The sequence below is a fragment of the Lissotriton vulgaris genome, chromosome 9, assembly GCF_964263255.1.
Source record: "Lissotriton vulgaris chromosome 9, aLisVul1.2, whole genome shotgun sequence".
NCBI lineage: Eukaryota > Metazoa > Chordata > Amphibia > Caudata > Salamandridae > Lissotriton > Lissotriton vulgaris.
In genome coordinates, this window is record NC_141697.1 from 611,723,766 (window position 1) to 611,742,004 (window position 18,239).

The following is an 18,239-nucleotide window of genomic DNA, read 5'->3' on the forward strand; positions in this document are numbered from 1 at the left end:
GCTGAAGATAAAGATGTTAAAATGAAAGAATCTAGGGCATTATTAGAGACTTATACATTTGTTTGTAGGTGTGGGTGATCATAATATTCTCGAGTTCTCTATTAGTTAACTGATAGGGATGTGCAACGATGAAGATGTTAGAATCTGTTCTTCAGAATGTTTATTATTACCACTAACTTTAGCATAAGCCTTCTTCCAAAAACGTATCAGGTCACTCAATAGTTATTGCTGTACCATAACCTAATGGGATTGCAGTGAGAAGGATCCCCTGTCACATGGCTAGCATTGACATCTTTTTATTTACATCCTAATATAGGTGCTAGCCTGGTTTAGAGAGTCATAGCAAATAAGGCTTTGGATTAAGAGAAGTATGCTAGGTTGAAAATAATATTGAGATTTGAATTTTTAGTGAGCTGTGGATTTTCGCATTGTTACAGGCGCCACAGTACTGATTATTGGCACAGTATACAAATATATTTGTTGTGTTGCATAGTGTGGAAATGTTCAAGTTCTGTTAATGGACTAACAGTGGACTTTTCCATCTGCAGATTATACTGAATGACCAGCAGAGGGAGTGATGCCAAAAACCATTTCTCTGCATTGCTGAGACCCCAAAAAAAGAAAAGGTTGTCAGCCTTCGACTTCCTTGATCAATTTACATGGTAGGTTAAACTCTCATTTAATCGGTTTGCTTGTCATTGAATGAAGTTTAGGGCGTCTGACAGCTCTCAGCACCTTTTAGTGGGGTCTTCCGCATAAGTATTATTTGTGAAGACTGAATCGATATGAATGACGCTATTGGCATCATGATAGTTTATGAAAGACGTTGACTGTCTACAAGGCTGAAAATCCTACTTGAGATACTAGTGCTAGCAATTTATGATCACAGGAAATTAGTGTCTTTGAGGCTGGAATGAGTTGTCTTACGTTAGACCTATTGACTTACTTTGGAACCGGTAAGCTTATTTACCCTGCCTCCCAGCGCTCTGTATGTGGGACTCTGATACTCAAGATGGATTGCTCTTTAGGATACTCTGTGTTTTTGTCACTCTAACCCACTTCAAAAGGAGAGCCCAGTGCTTTCAATGGTGCAGAGTACTTTCCCAATACACTTCCACCTTGCCTTGCAGTCATAATAGCAAATAGTCAACTAGGGCGGAATTGCTGATGTCTCATTGTAATGTGTTGTTGTCACCCAGGGCGATTGGTCATGAGGTCCTCTGATGTCATAAAGCTACAGCATGATGGCATCTGACGTGAGAGCAAGCAATAGGATACATTTTTCATGGAATTGAAATGGGTAGCAGGCTAGGCAGGATATCCAGCTGAAGATAAAGATGTTAAAATGAAAGAATCTAGGGCATTATTAGAGACTTATACATTTGTTTGTAGGTGTGGGTGATCATAATATTCTCGAGTTCTCTATTAGTTAACTGATAGGGATGTGCAACGATGAAGATGTTAGAATCTGTTCTTCAGAATGTTTATTATTACCACTAACTTTAGCATAAGCCTTCTTCCAAAAACGTATCAGGTCACTCAGTAGTTATTGCTGTACCATAACCTAATGGGATTGCAGTGAGAAGGATCCCCTGTCACATGGCTAGCATTGACATCTTTTTATTTACATCCTAATATAGGTACTAGCCTGGTGTAGAGAGTCATAGCAAATAAGGCTTTGGATTAAGAGAAGTAAGCTAGGTTGAAAATAATATTGAGATTTGAATTTTTAGTGAGCTGTGGATTTTCGCATTGTTACAGGCGCCATAGTACTGATTATTGGCACAGTATACAAATATATTTGTTGTGTTGCATAGTGTGGAAATGTTCAAGTTCTGTTAATGGACTAACAGTGGACTTTTCCATCTGCAGATTATACTGAATGACCAGCAGAGGGAGTGATGCCAAAAACCATTTCTCTGCATTGCTGAGACCCCAAAAAAAGAAAAGGTTGTCAGCCTTCGACTTCCTTGATCAATTTACATGGTAGGTTAAACTCTCATTTAATCGGTTTGCTTGTCATTGAATGAAGTTTAGGGCGTCTGACAGCTCTCAGCACCTTTTAGTGGGGTCTTCCGCATAAGTATTATTTGTGAAGACTGAATCGATATGAATGACGCTATTGGCATCATGATAGTTTATGAAAGACGTTGACTGTCTACAAGGCTGAAAATCCTACTTGAGATACTAGTGCTAGCAATTTATCATCACAGGAAATTAGTGTCTTTGAGGCTGGAATGAGTTGTCTTACGTTAGACCTATTGACTTACTTTGGAACCGGTAAGCTTATTTACCCTGCCTCCCAGCGCTCTGTATGTGGGACTCTGATACTCAAGATGGATTGCTCTTTAGGATACTCTGTGTTTTTGTCACTCTAACCCACTTCAAAAGGAGAGCCCAGTGCTTTCAATGGTGCAGAGTACTTTCCCAATACACTTACACCTTGCCTTGCAGTCATAATAGCAAATAGTCAACTAGGGCGGAATTGCTGATGTCTCATTGTGATGTGTTGTTGTCACCCAGGGCGATTGGTCATGAGGTCCTCTGATGTCATAAAGCTACAGCATGATGGCATCTGACGTGAGAGCAAGCAATAGGATACATTTTTCATGGAATTGAAATGGGTAGCAGGCTAGGCAGGATATCCAGCTGAAGATAAAGATGTTAAAATGAAAGAATCTAGGGCATTATTAGAGACTTATACATTTGTTTGTAGGTGTGGGTGATCATAATATTCTCGAGTTCTCTATTAGTTAACTGATAGGGATGTGCAACGATGAAGATGTTAGAATCTGTTCTTCAGAATGTTTATTATTACCACTAACTTTAGCATAAGCCTTCTTCCAAAAACGTATCAGGTCACTCAGTAGTTATTGCTGTACCATAACCTAATGGGATTGCAGTGAGAAGGATCCCCTGTCACATGGCTAGCATTGACATCTTTTTATTTACATCCTAATATAGGTACTAGCCTGGTGTAGAGAGTCATAGCAAATAAGGCTTTGGATTAAGAGAAGTATGCTAGGTTGAAAATAATATTGAGATTTGAATTTTTAGTGAGCTGTGGATTTTCGCATTGTTACAGGCGCCACAGTACTGATTATTGGCACAGTATACAAATATATTTGTTGTGTTGCATAGTGTGGAAATGTTCAAGTTCTGTTAATGGACTAACAGTGGACTTTTCCATCTGCAGATTATACTGAATGACCAGCAGAGGGAGTGATGCCAAAAACCATTTCTCTGCATTGCTGAGACCCCAAAAAAAGAAAAGGTTGTCAGCCTTCGACTTCCTTGATCAATTTACATGGTAGGTTAAACTCTCATTTAATCGGTTTGCTTGTCATTGAATGAAGTTTAGGGCGTCTGACAGCTCTCAGCACCTTTTAGTGGGGTCTTCCGCATAAGTATTATTTGTGAAGACTGAATCGATATGAATGACGCTATTGGCATCATGATAGTTTATGAAAGACGTTGACTGTCTACAAGGCTGAAAATCCTACTTGAGATACTAGTGCTAGCAATTTATGATCACAGGAAATTAGTGTCTTTGAGGCTGGAATGAGTTGTCTTACGTTAGACCTATTGACTTACTTTGGAACCGGTAAGCTTATTTACCCTGCCTCCCAGCGCTCTGTATGTGGGACTCTGATACTCAAGATGGATTGCTCTTTAGGATACTCTGTGTTTTTGTCACTCTAACCCACTTCAAAAGGAGAGCCCAGTGCTTTCAATGGTGCAGAGTACTTTCCCAATACACTTCCACCTTGCCTTGCAGTCATAATAGCAAATAGTCAACTAGGGCGGAATTGCTGATGTCTCATTGTAATGTGTTGTTGTCACCCAGGGCGATTGGTCATGAGGTCCTCTGATGTCATAAAGCTACAGCATGATGGCATCTGACGTGAGAGCAAGCAATAGGATACATTTTTCATGGAATTGAAATGGGTAGCAGGCTAGGCAGGATATCCAGCTGAAGATAAAGATGTTAAAATGAAAGAATCTAGGGCATTATTAGAGACTTATACATTTGTTTGTAGGTGTGGGTGATCATAATATTCTCGAGTTCTCTATTAGTTAACTGATAGGGATGTGCAACGATGAAGATGTTAGAATCTGTTCTTCAGAATGTTTATTATTACCACTAACTTTAGCATAAGCCTTCTTCCACAAACGTATCAGGTCACTCAATAGTTATTGCTGTACCATAACCTAATGGGATTGTAGTGAGAAGGATCCCCTGTCACATGGCTAGCATTGACATCTTTTTATTTACATCCTAATATAGGTGCTAGCCTGGTTTAGAGAGTCATAGCAAATAAGGCTTTGGATTAAGAGAAGTATGCTAGGTTGAAAATAATATTGAGATTTGAATTTTTAGTGAGCTGTGGATTTTCGCATTGTTACAGGCGCCACAGTACTGATTATTGGCACAGTATACAAATATATTTGTTGTGTTGCATAGTGTGGAAATGTTCAAGTTCTGTTAATGGACTAACAGTGGACTTTTCCATCTGCAGATTATACTGAATGACCAGCAGAGGGAGTGATGCCAAAAACCATTTCTCTGCATTGCTGAGTCCCCCCAAAAAAAAAAGGTTGTCAGCCTTCGACTTCCTTGATCAATTTACATGGTAGGTTAAACTCTCATTTAATCGGTTTGCTTGTCATTGAATGAAGTTCAGGGCGTCTGACAGCTCTCAGCACCTTTTAGTGGGGTCTTCCGCATACATATTATTTGTAAAGACTGAAGAGATATGAATTACGCTATTGGCATCATGATAGTTTATGAAAGACGTTGACTGTCTACAAGCCTGAAAATCCTACTTGAGATACTAGTGCTAGCAATTTATGATCACAGGAAATTAGTGTCTTTGAGGCTGGAATGAGTTGTCTTACGTTAGACCTATTGACTTACTTTGGAACCGGTAAGCTTATTTACCCTGCCTCCCAGCGCTCTGTATGTGGGACTCTGATACTCAAGATGGATTGCTCTTTAGGATACTCTGTGTTTTTGTCACTCTAACCCACTTCAAAAGGAGAGCCCAGTGCTTTCAATGGTGCAGAGTACTTTCCCAATACACTTCCACCTTGCCTTGCAGTCATAATAGCAAATAGTCAACTAGGGCGGAATTGCTGATGTCTCATTGTAATGTGTTGTTGTCACCCAGGGCGATTGGTCATGAGGTCCTCTGATGTCATAAAGCTACAGCATGATGGCATCTGACGTGAGAGCAAGCAATAGGATACATTTTTCATGGAATTGAAATGGGTAGCAGGCTAGGCAGGATATCCAGCTGAAGATAAAGATGTTAAAATGAAAGAATCTAGGGCATTATTAGAGACTTATACATTTGCTTGTAGGTGTGGGTGATCATAATATTCTCGAGTTCTCTATTAGTTAACTGATAGGGATGTGCAACGATGAAGATGTTAGAATCTGTTCTTCAGAATGTTTATTATTACCACTAACTTTAGCATAAGCCTTCTTCCAAAAACATATCAGGTCACTCAATAGTTATTGCTGTACCATAACCTAATGGGATTGCAGTGAGAAGGATCCCCTGTCACATGGCTAGCATTGACATCTTTTTATTTACATCCTAATATAGGTGCTAGCCTGGTTTAGAGAGTCATAGCAAATAAGGCTTTGGATTAAGAGAAGTATGCTAGGTTGAAAATAATATTGAGATTTGAATTTTTAGTGAGCTGTGGATTTTCGCATTGTTACAGGCGCCACAGTACTGATTATTGGCACAGAATACAAATATATTTGTTGTGTTGCATAGTGTGGAAATGTTCAAGTTCTGTTAATGGACTAACAGTGGACTTTTCCATCTGCAGATTATACTGAATGACCAGCAGAGGGAGTGATGCCAAAAACCATTTCTCTGCATTGCTGAGACCCCAAAAAAAGAAAAGGTTGTCAGCCTTCGACTTCCTTGATCAATTTACATGGTAGGTTAAACTCTCATTTAATCGGTTTGCTTGTCATTGAATGAAGTTTAGGGCGTCTGACAGCTCTCAGCACCTTTTAGTGGGGTCTTCCGCATAAGTATTATTTGTGAAGACTGAATCGATATGAATGACGCTATTGGCATCATGATAGTTTATGAAAGACGATGACTGTCTACAAGGCTGAAAATCCTACTTGAGATACTAGTGCTAGCAATTTATGATCACAGGAAATTAGTGTCTTTGAGGCTGGAATGAGTTGTCTTACGTTAGACCTATTGACTTACTTTGGAACCGGTAAGCTTATTTACCCTGCCTCCCAGCGCTCTGTATGTGGGACTCTGATACTCAAGATGGATTGCTCTTTAGGATACTCTGTGTTTTTGTCACTCTAACCCACTTCAAAAGGAGAGCCCAGTGCTTTCAATGGTGCAGAGTACTTTCCCAATACACTTCCACCTTGCCTTGCAGTCATAATAGCAAATAGTCAACTAGGGCGGAATTGCTGATGTCTCATTGTAATGTGTTGTTGTCACCCAGGGCGATTGGTCATGAGGTCCTCTGATGTCATAAAGCTACAGCCTGATGGCATCTGACGTGAGAGCAAGCAATAGGATACATTTTTCATGGAATTGAAATGGGTAGCAAGCTAGGCAGGATATCCAGCTGAAGATAAAGATGTTAAAATGAAAGAATCTAGGGCATTATTAGAGACTTATACATTTGCTTGTAGGTGTGGGTGATCATAATATTCTCGAGTTCTCTATTAGTTAACTGATAGGGATGTGCAACGATGAAGATGTTAGAATCTGTTCTTCAGAATGTTTATTATTACCACTAACTTTAGCATGAGCCTTCTTCCAAAAACATATCAGGTCACTCAATAGTTATTGCTGTACCATAACCTAATGGGATTGCAGTGAGAAGGATCCCCTGTCACATGGCTAGCATTGACATCTTTTTATTTACATCCTAATATAGGTGCTAGCCTGGTTTAGAGAGTCATAGCAAATAAGGCTTTGGATTAAGAGAAGTATGCTAGGTTGAAAATAATATTGAGATTTGAATTTTTAGTGAGCTGTGGATTTTCGCATTGTTACAGGCGCCACAGTACTGATTATTGGCACAGAATACAAATATATTTGTTGTGTTGCATAGTGTGGAAATGTTCAAGTTCTGTTAATGGACTAACAGTGGACTTTTCCATCTGCAGATTATACTGAATGACCAGCAGAGGGAGTGATGCCAAAAACCATTTCTCTGCATTGCTGAGACCCCAAAAAAAAAAAGGTTGTCAGCCTTCGACTTCCTTGATCAATTTACATGGTAGGTTAAACTCTCATTTAATCGGTTTGCTTGTCATTGAATGAAGTTCAGGGCGTCTGACAGCTCTCAGCACCTTTTAGTGGGGTCTTCCGCATACATATTATTTGTAAAGACTGAAGAGATATGAATGACGCTATTGGCATCATGATAGTTTATGAAAGACGTTGACTGTCTACAAGGCTGAAAATCCTACTTGAGATACTAGTGCTAGCAATTTATCATCACAGGAAATTAGTGTCTTTGAGGCTGGAATGAGTTGTCTTACGTTAGACCTATTGACTTACTTTGGAACCGGTAAGCTTATTTACCCTGCCTCCCAGCGCTCTGTATGTGGGACTCTGATACTCAAGATGGATTGCTCTTTAGGATACTCTGTGTTTTTGTCACTCTAACCCACTTCAAAAGGAGAGCCCAGTGCTTTCAATGGTGCAGAGTACTTTCCCAATACACTTCCACCTTGCCTTGCAGTCATAATAGCAAATAGTCAACTAGGGCGGAATTGCTGATGTCTCATTGTGATGTGTTGTTGTCACCCAGGGCGATTGGTCATGAGGTCCTCTGATGTCATAAAGCTACAGCATGATGGCATCTGACGTGAGAGCAAGCAATAGGATACATTTTTCATGGAATTGAAATGGGTAGCAGGCTAGGCAGGATATCCAGCTGAAGATAAAGATGTTAAAATGAAAGAATCTAGGGCATTATTAGAGACTTATACATTTGTTTGTAGGTGTGGGTGATCATAATATTCTCGAGTTCTCTATTAGTTAACTGATAGGGATGTGCAACGATGAAGATGTTAGAATCTGTTCTTCAGAATGTTTATTATTACCACTAACTTTAGCATAAGCCTTCTTCCAAAAACGTATCAGGTCACTCAATAGTTATTGCTGTACCATAACCTAATGGGATTGCAGTGAGAAGGATCCCCTGTCACATGGCTAGCATTGACATCTTTTTATTTACATCCTAATATAGGTGCTAGCCTGGTTTAGAGAGTCATAGCAAATAAGGCTTTGGATTAAGAGAAGTATGCTAGGTTGAAAATAATATTGAGATTTGAATTTTTAGTGAGCTGTGGATTTTCGCATTGTTACAGGCGCCACAGTACTGATTATTGGCACAGTATACAAATATATTTGTTGTGTTGCATAGTGTGGAAATGTTCAAGTTCTGTTAATGGACTAACAGTGGACTTTTCCATCTGCAGATTATACTGAATGACCAGCAGAGGGAGTGATGCCAAAAACCATTTCTCTGCATTGCTGAGACCCCAAAAAAAGAAAAGGTTGTCAGCCTTCGACTTCCTTGATCAATTTACATGGTAGGTTAAACTCTCATTTAATCGGTTTGCTTGTCATTGAATGAAGTTTAGGGCGTCTGACAGCTCTCAGCACCTTTTAGTGGGGTCTTCCGCATAAGTATTATTTGTGAAGACTGAATCGATATGAATGACGCTATTGGCATCATGATAGTTTATGAAAGACGTTGACTGTCTACAAGGCTGAAAATCCTACTTGAGATACTAGTGCTAGCAATTTATGATCACAGGAAATTAGTGTCTTTGAGGCTGGAATGAGTTGTCTTACGTTAGACCTATTGACTTACTTTGGAACCGGTAAGCTTATTTACCCTGCCTCCCAGCGCTCTGTATGTGGGACTCTGATACTCAAGATGGATTGCTCTTTAGGATACTCTGTGTTTTTGTCACTCTAACCCACTTCAAAAGGAGAGCCCAGTGCTTTCAATGGTGCAGAGTACTTTCCCAATACACTTCCACCTTGCCTTGCAGTCATAATAGCAAATAGTCAACTAGGGCGGAATTGCTGATGTCTCATTGTAATGTGTTGTTGTCACCCAGGGCGATTGGTCATGAGGTCCTCTGATGTCATAAAGCTACAGCATGATGGCATCTGACGTGAGAGCAAGCAATAGGATACATTTTTCATGGAATTGAAATGGGTAGCAGGCTAGGCAGGATATCCAGCTGAAGATAAAGATGTTAAAATGAAAGAATCTAGGGCATTATTAGAGACTTATACATTTGTTTGTAGGTGTGGGTGATCATAATATTCTCGAGTTCTCTATTAGTTAACTGATAGGGATGTGCAACGATGAAGATGTTAGAATCTGTTCTTCAGAATGTTTATTATTACCACTAACTTTAGCATAAGCCTTCTTCCAAAAACGTATCAGGTCACTCAGTAGTTATTGCTGTACCATAACCTAATGGGATTGCAGTGAGAAGGATCCCCTGTCACATGGCTAGCATTGACATCTTTTTATTTACATCCTAATATAGGTACTAGCCTGGTGTAGAGAGTCATAGCAAATAAGGCTTTGGATTAAGAGAAGTAAGCTAGGTTGAAAATAATATTGAGATTTGAATTTTTAGTGAGCTGTGGATTTTCGCATTGTTACAGGCGCCATAGTACTGATTATTGGCACAGTATACAAATATATTTGTTGTGTTGCATAGTGTGGAAATGTTCAAGTTCTGTTAATGGACTAACAGTGGACTTTTCCATCTGCAGATTATACTGAATGACCAGCAGAGGGAGTGATGCCAAAAACCATTTCTCTGCATTGCTGAGACCCCAAAAAAAGAAAAGGTTGTCAGCCTTCGACTTCCTTGATCAATTTACATGGTAGGTTAAACTCTCATTTAATCGGTTTGCTTGTCATTGAATGAAGTTTAGGGCGTCTGACAGCTCTCAGCACCTTTTAGTGGGGTCTTCCGCATAAGTATTATTTGTGAAGACTGAATCGATATGAATGACGCTATTGGCATCATGATAGTTTATGAAAGACGTTGACTGTCTACAAGGCTGAAAATCCTACTTGAGATACTAGTGCTAGCAATTTATCATCACAGGAAATTAGTGTCTTTGAGGCTGGAATGAGTTGTCTTACGTTAGACCTATTGACTTACTTTGGAACCGGTAAGCTTATTTACCCTGCCTCCCAGCGCTCTGTATGTGGGACTCTGATACTCAAGATGGATTGCTCTTTAGGATACTCTGTGTTTTTGTCACTCTAACCCACTTCAAAAGGAGAGCCCAGTGCTTTCAATGGTGCAGAGTACTTTCCCAATACACTTACACCTTGCCTTGCAGTCATAATAGCAAATAGTCAACTAGGGCGGAATTGCTGATGTCTCATTGTGATGTGTTGTTGTCACCCAGGGCGATTGGTCATGAGGTCCTCTGATGTCATAAAGCTACAGCATGATGGCATCTGACGTGAGAGCAAGCAATAGGATACATTTTTCATGGAATTGAAATGGGTAGCAGGCTAGGCAGGATATCCAGCTGAAGATAAAGATGTTAAAATGAAAGAATCTAGGGCATTATTAGAGACTTATACATTTGTTTGTAGGTGTGGGTGATCATAATATTCTCGAGTTCTCTATTAGTTAACTGATAGGGATGTGCAACGATGAAGATGTTAGAATCTGTTCTTCAGAATGTTTATTATTACCACTAACTTTAGCATAAGCCTTCTTCCAAAAACGTATCAGGTCACTCAGTAGTTATTGCTGTACCATAACCTAATGGGATTGCAGTGAGAAGGATCCCCTGTCACATGGCTAGCATTGACATCTTTTTATTTACATCCTAATATAGGTACTAGCCTGGTGTAGAGAGTCATAGCAAATAAGGCTTTGGATTAAGAGAAGTATGCTAGGTTGAAAATAATATTGAGATTTGAATTTTTAGTGAGCTGTGGATTTTCGCATTGTTACAGGCGCCATAGTACTGATTATTGGCACAGTATACAAATATATTTGTTGTGTTGCATAGTGTGGAAATGTTCAAGTTCTGTTAATGGACTAACAGTGGACTTTTCCATCTGCAGATTATACTGAATGACCAGCAGAGGGAGTGATGCCAAAAACCATTTCTCTGCATTGCTGAGACCCCAAAAAAAGAAAAGGTTGTCAGCCTTCGACTTCCTTGATCAATTTACATGGTAGGTTAAACTCTCATTTAATCGGTTTGCTTGTCATTGAATGAAGTTTAGGGCGTCTGACAGCTCTCAGCACCTTTTAGTGGGGTCTTCCGCATAAGTATTATTTGTGAAGACTGAATCGATATGAATGACGCTATTGGCATCATGATAGTTTATGAAAGACGTTGACTGTCTACAAGGCTGAAAATCCTACTTGAGATACTAGTGCTAGCAATTTATGATCACAGGAAATTAGTGTCTTTGAGGCTGGAATGAGTTGTCTTACGTTAGACCTATTGACTTACTTTGGAACCGGTAAGCTTATTTACCCTGCCTCCCAGCGCTCTGTATGTGGGACTCTGATACTCAAGATGGATTGCTCTTTAGGATACTCTGTGTTTTTGTCACTCTAACCCACTTCAAAAGGAGAGCCCAGTGCTTTCAATGGTGCAGAGTACTTTCCCAATACACTTCCACCTTGCCTTGCAGTCATAATAGCAAATAGTCAACTAGGGCGGAATTGCTGATGTCTCATTGTAATGTGTTGTTGTCACCCAGGGCGATTGGTCATGAGGTCCTCTGATGTCATAAAGCTACAGCATGATGGCATCTGACGTGAGAGCAAGCAATAGGATACATTTTTCATGGAATTGAAATGGGTAGCAGGCTAGGCAGGATATCCAGCTGAAGATAAAGATGTTAAAATGAAAGAATCTAGGGCATTATTAGAGACTTATACATTTGTTTGTAGGTGTGGGTGATCATAATATTCTCGAGTTCTCTATTAGTTAACTGATAGGGATGTGCAACGATGAAGATGTTAGAATCTGTTCTTCAGAATGTTTATTATTACCACTAACTTTAGCATAAGCCTTCTTCCACAAACGTATCAGGTCACTCAATAGTTATTGCTGTACCATAACCTAATGGGATTGTAGTGAGAAGGATCCCCTGTCACATGGCTAGCATTGACATCTTTTTATTTACATCCTAATATAGGTGCTAGCCTGGTTTAGAGAGTCATAGCAAATAAGGCTTTGGATTAAGAGAAGTATGCTAGGTTGAAAATAATATTGAGATTTGAATTTTTAGTGAGCTGTGGATTTTCGCATTGTTACAGGCGCCACAGTACTGATTATTGGCACAGTATACAAATATATTTGTTGTGTTGCATAGTGTGGAAATGTTCAAGTTCTGTTAATGGACTAACAGTGGACTTTTCCATCTGCAGATTATACTGAATGACCAGCAGAGGGAGTGATGCCAAAAACCATTTCTCTGCATTGCTGAGTCCCCCCAAAAAAAAAAGGTTGTCAGCCTTCGACTTCCTTGATCAATTTACATGGTAGGTTAAACTCTCATTTAATCGGTTTGCTTGTCATTGAATGAAGTTCAGGGCGTCTGACAGCTCTCAGCACCTTTTAGTGGGGTCTTCCGCATACATATTATTTGTAAAGACTGAAGAGATATGAATTACGCTATTGGCATCATGATAGTTTATGAAAGACGTTGACTGTCTACAAGCCTGAAAATCCTACTTGAGATACTAGTGCTAGCAATTTATGATCACAGGAAATTAGTGTCTTTGAGGCTGGAATGAGTTGTCTTACGTTAGACCTATTGACTTACTTTGGAACCGGTAAGCTTATTTACCCTGCCTCCCAGCGCTCTGTATGTGGGACTCTGATACTCAAGATGGATTGCTCTTTAGGATACTCTGTGTTTTTGTCACTCTAACCCACTTCAAAAGGAGAGCCCAGTGCTTTCAATGGTGCAGAGTACTTTCCCAATACACTTCCACCTTGCCTTGCAGTCATAATAGCAAATAGTCAACTAGGGCGGAATTGCTGATGTCTCATTGTAATGTGTTGTTGTCACCCAGGGCGATTGGTCATGAGGTCCTCTGATGTCATAAAGCTACAGCATGATGGCATCTGACGTGAGAGCAAGCAATAGGATACATTTTTCATGGAATTGAAATGGGTAGCAGGCTAGGCAGGATATCCAGCTGAAGATAAAGATGTTAAAATGAAAGAATCTAGGGCATTATTAGAGACTTATACATTTGCTTGTAGGTGTGGGTGATCATAATATTCTCGAGTTCTCTATTAGTTAACTGATAGGGATGTGCAACGATGAAGATGTTAGAATCTGTTCTTCAGAATGTTTATTATTACCACTAACTTTAGCATAAGCCTTCTTCCAAAAACATATCAGGTCACTCAATAGTTATTGCTGTACCATAACCTAATGGGATTGCAGTGAGAAGGATCCCCTGTCACATGGCTAGCATTGACATCTTTTTATTTACATCCTAATATAGGTGCTAGCCTGGTTTAGAGAGTCATAGCAAATAAGGCTTTGGATTAAGAGAAGTATGCTAGGTTGAAAATAATATTGAGATTTGAATTTTTAGTGAGCTGTGGATTTTCGCATTGTTACAGGCGCCACAGTACTGATTATTGGCACAGAATACAAATATATTTGTTGTGTTGCATAGTGTGGAAATGTTCAAGTTCTGTTAATGGACTAACAGTGGACTTTTCCATCTGCAGATTATACTGAATGACCAGCAGAGGGAGTGATGCCAAAAACCATTTCTCTGCATTGCTGAGACCCCAAAAAAAGAAAAGGTTGTCAGCCTTCGACTTCCTTGATCAATTTACATGGTAGGTTAAACTCTCATTTAATCGGTTTGCTTGTCATTGAATGAAGTTTAGGGCGTCTGACAGCTCTCAGCACCTTTTAGTGGGGTCTTCCGCATAAGTATTATTTGTGAAGACTGAATCGATATGAATGACGCTATTGGCATCATGATAGTTTATGAAAGACGATGACTGTCTACAAGGCTGAAAATCCTACTTGAGATACTAGTGCTAGCAATTTATGATCACAGGAAATTAGTGTCTTTGAGGCTGGAATGAGTTGTCTTACGTTAGACCTATTGACTTACTTTGGAACCGGTAAGCTTATTTACCCTGCCTCCCAGCGCTCTGTATGTGGGACTCTGATACTCAAGATGGATTGCTCTTTAGGATACTCTGTGTTTTTGTCACTCTAACCCACTTCAAAAGGAGAGCCCAGTGCTTTCAATGGTGCAGAGTACTTTCCCAATACACTTCCACCTTGCCTTGCAGTCATAATAGCAAATAGTCAACTAGGGCGGAATTGCTGATGTCTCATTGTAATGTGTTGTTGTCACCCAGGGCGATTGGTCATGAGGTCCTCTGATGTCATAAAGCTACAGCCTGATGGCATCTGACGTGAGAGCAAGCAATAGGATACATTTTTCATGGAATTGAAATGGGTAGCAAGCTAGGCAGGATATCCAGCTGAAGATAAAGATGTTAAAATGAAAGAATCTAGGGCATTATTAGAGACTTATACATTTGCTTGTAGGTGTGGGTGATCATAATATTCTCGAGTTCTCTATTAGTTAACTGATAGGGATGTGCAACGATGAAGATGTTAGAATCTGTTCTTCAGAATGTTTATTATTACCACTAACTTTAGCATGAGCCTTCTTCCAAAAACATATCAGGTCACTCAATAGTTATTGCTGTACCATAACCTAATGGGATTGCAGTGAGAAGGATCCCCTGTCACATGGCTAGCATTGACATCTTTTTATTTACATCCTAATATAGGTGCTAGCCTGGTTTAGAGAGTCATAGCAAATAAGGCTTTGGATTAAGAGAAGTATGCTAGGTTGAAAATAATATTGAGATTTGAATTTTTAGTGAGCTGTGGATTTTCGCATTGTTACAGGCGCCACAGTACTGATTATTGGCACAGAATACAAATATATTTGTTGTGTTGCATAGTGTGGAAATGTTCAAGTTCTGTTAATGGACTAACAGTGGACTTTTCCATCTGCAGATTATACTGAATGACCAGCAGAGGGAGTGATGCCAAAAACCATTTCTCTGCATTGCTGAGACCCCAAAAAAAAAAAGGTTGTCAGCCTTCGACTTCCTTGATCAATTTACATGGTAGGTTAAACTCTCATTTAATCGGTTTGCTTGTCATTGAATGAAGTTCAGGGCGTCTGACAGCTCTCAGCACCTTTTAGTGGGGTCTTCCGCATACATATTATTTGTAAAGACTGAAGAGATATGAATGACGCTATTGGCATCATGATAGTTTATGAAAGACGTTGACTGTCTACAAGGCTGAAAATCCTACTTGAGATACTAGTGCTAGCAATTTATCATCACAGGAAATTAGTGTCTTTGAGGCTGGAATGAGTTGTCTTACGTTAGACCTATTGACTTACTTTGGAACCGGTAAGCTTATTTACCCTGCCTCCCAGCGCTCTGTATGTGGGACTCTGATACTCAAGATGGATTGCTCTTTAGGATACTCTGTGTTTTTGTCACTCTAACCCACTTCAAAAGGAGAGCCCAGTGCTTTCAATGGTGCAGAGTACTTTCCCAATACACTTCCACCTTGCCTTGCAGTCATAATAGCAAATAGTCAACTAGGGCGGAATTGCTGATGTCTCATTGTGATGTGTTGTTGTCACCCAGGGCGATTGGTCATGAGGTCCTCTGATGTCATAAAGCTACAGCATGATGGCATCTGACGTGAGAGCAAGCAATAGGATACATTTTTCATGGAATTGAAATGGGTAGCAGGCTAGGCAGGATATCCAGCTGAAGATAAAGATGTTAAAATGAAAGAATCTAGGGCATTATTAGAGACTTATACATTTGTTTGTAGGTGTGGGTGATCATAATATTCTCGAGTTCTCTATTAGTTAACTGATAGGGATGTGCAACGATGAAGATGTTAGAATCTGTTCTTCAGAATGTTTATTATTACCACTAACTTTAGCATAAGCCTTCTTCCAAAAACGTATCAGGTCACTCAATAGTTATTGCTGTACCATAACCTAATGGGATTGCAGTGAGAAGGATCCCCTGTCACATGGCTAGCATTGACATCTTTTTATTTACATCCTAATATAGGTGCTAGCCTGGTTTAGAGAGTCATAGCAAATAAGGCTTTGGATTAAGAGAAGTATGCTAGGTTGAAAATAATATTGAGATTTGAATTTTTAGTGAGCTGTGGATTTTCGCATTGTTACAGGCGCCACAGTACTGATTATTGGCACAGTATACAAATATATTTGTTGTGTTGCATAGTGTGGAAATGTTCAAGTTCTGTTAATGGACTAACAGTGGACTTTTCCATCTGCAGATTATACTGAATGACCAGCAGAGGGAGTGATGCCAAAAACCATTTCTCTGCATTGCTGAGACCCCAAAAAAAGAAAAGGTTGTCAGCCTTCGACTTCCTTGATCAATTTACATGGTAGGTTAAACTCTCATTTAATCGGTTTGCTTGTCATTGAATGAAGTTTAGGGCGTCTGACAGCTCTCAGCACCTTTTAGTGGGGTCTTCCGCATAAGTATTATTTGTGAAGACTGAATCGATATGAATGACGCTATTGGCATCATGATAGTTTATGAAAGACGTTGACTGTCTACAAGGCTGAAAATCCTACTTGAGATACTAGTGCTAGCAATTTATGATCACAGGAAATTAGTGTCTTTGAGGCTGGAATGAGTTGTCTTACGTTAGACCTATTGACTTACTTTGGAACCGGTAAGCTTATTTACCCTGCCTCCCAGCGCTCTGTATGTGGGACTCTGATACTCAAGATGGATTGCTCTTTAGGATACTCTGTGTTTTTGTCACTCTAACCCACTTCAAAAGGAGAGCCCAGTGCTTTCAATGGTGCAGAGTACTTTCCCAATACACTTCCACCTTGCCTTGCAGTCATAATAGCAAATAGTCAACTAGGGCGGAATTGCTGATGTCTCATTGTAATGTGTTGTTGTCACCCAGGGCGATTGGTCATGAGGTCCTCTGATGTCATAAAGCTACAGCATGATGGCATCTGACGTGAGAGCAAGCAATAGGATACATTTTTCATGGAATTGAAATGGGTAGCAGGCTAGGCAGGATATCCAGCTGAAGATAAAGATGTTAAAATGAAAGAATCTAGGGCATTATTAGAGACTTATACATTTGTTTGTAGGTGTGGGTGATCATAATATTCTCGAGTTCTCTATTAGTTAACTGATAGGGATGTGCAACGATGAAGATGTTAGAATCTGTTCTTCAGAATGTTTATTATTACCACTAACTTTAGCATAAGCCTTCTTCCAAAAACGTATCAGGTCACTCAGTAGTTATTGCTGTACCATAACCTAATGGGATTGCAGTGAGAAGGATCCCCTGTCACATGGCTAGCATTGACATCTTTTTATTTACATCCTAATATAGGTACTAGCCTGGTGTAGAGAGTCATAGCAAATAAGGCTTTGGATTAAGAGAAGTAAGCTAGGTTGAAAATAATATTGAGATTTGAATTTTTAGTGAGCTGTGGATTTTCGCATTGTTACAGGCGCCATAGTACTGATTATTGGCACAGTATACAAATATATTTGTTGTGTTGCATAGTGTGGAAATGTTCAAGTTCTGTTAATGGACTAACAGTGGACTTTTCCATCTGCAGATTATACTGAATGACCAGCAGAGGGAGTGATGCCAAAAACCATTTCTCTGCATTGCTGAGACCCCAAAAAAAGAAAAGGTTGTCAGCCTTCGACTTCCTTGATCAATTTACATGGTAGGTTAAACTCTCATTTAATCGGTTTGCTTGTCATTGAATGAAGTTTAGGGCGTCTGACAGCTCTCAGCACCTTTTAGTGGGGTCTTCCGCATAAGTATTATTTGTGAAGACTGAATCGATATGAATGACGCTATTGGCATCATGATAGTTTATGAAAGACGTTGACTGTCTACAAGGCTGAAAATCCTACTTGAGATACTAGTGCTAGCAATTTATCATCACAGGAAATTAGTGTCTTTGAGGCTGGAATGAGTTGTCTTACGTTAGACCTATTGACTTACTTTGGAACCGGTAAGCTTATTTACCCTGCCTCCCAGCGCTCTGTATGTGGGACTCTGATACTCAAGATGGATTGCTCTTTAGG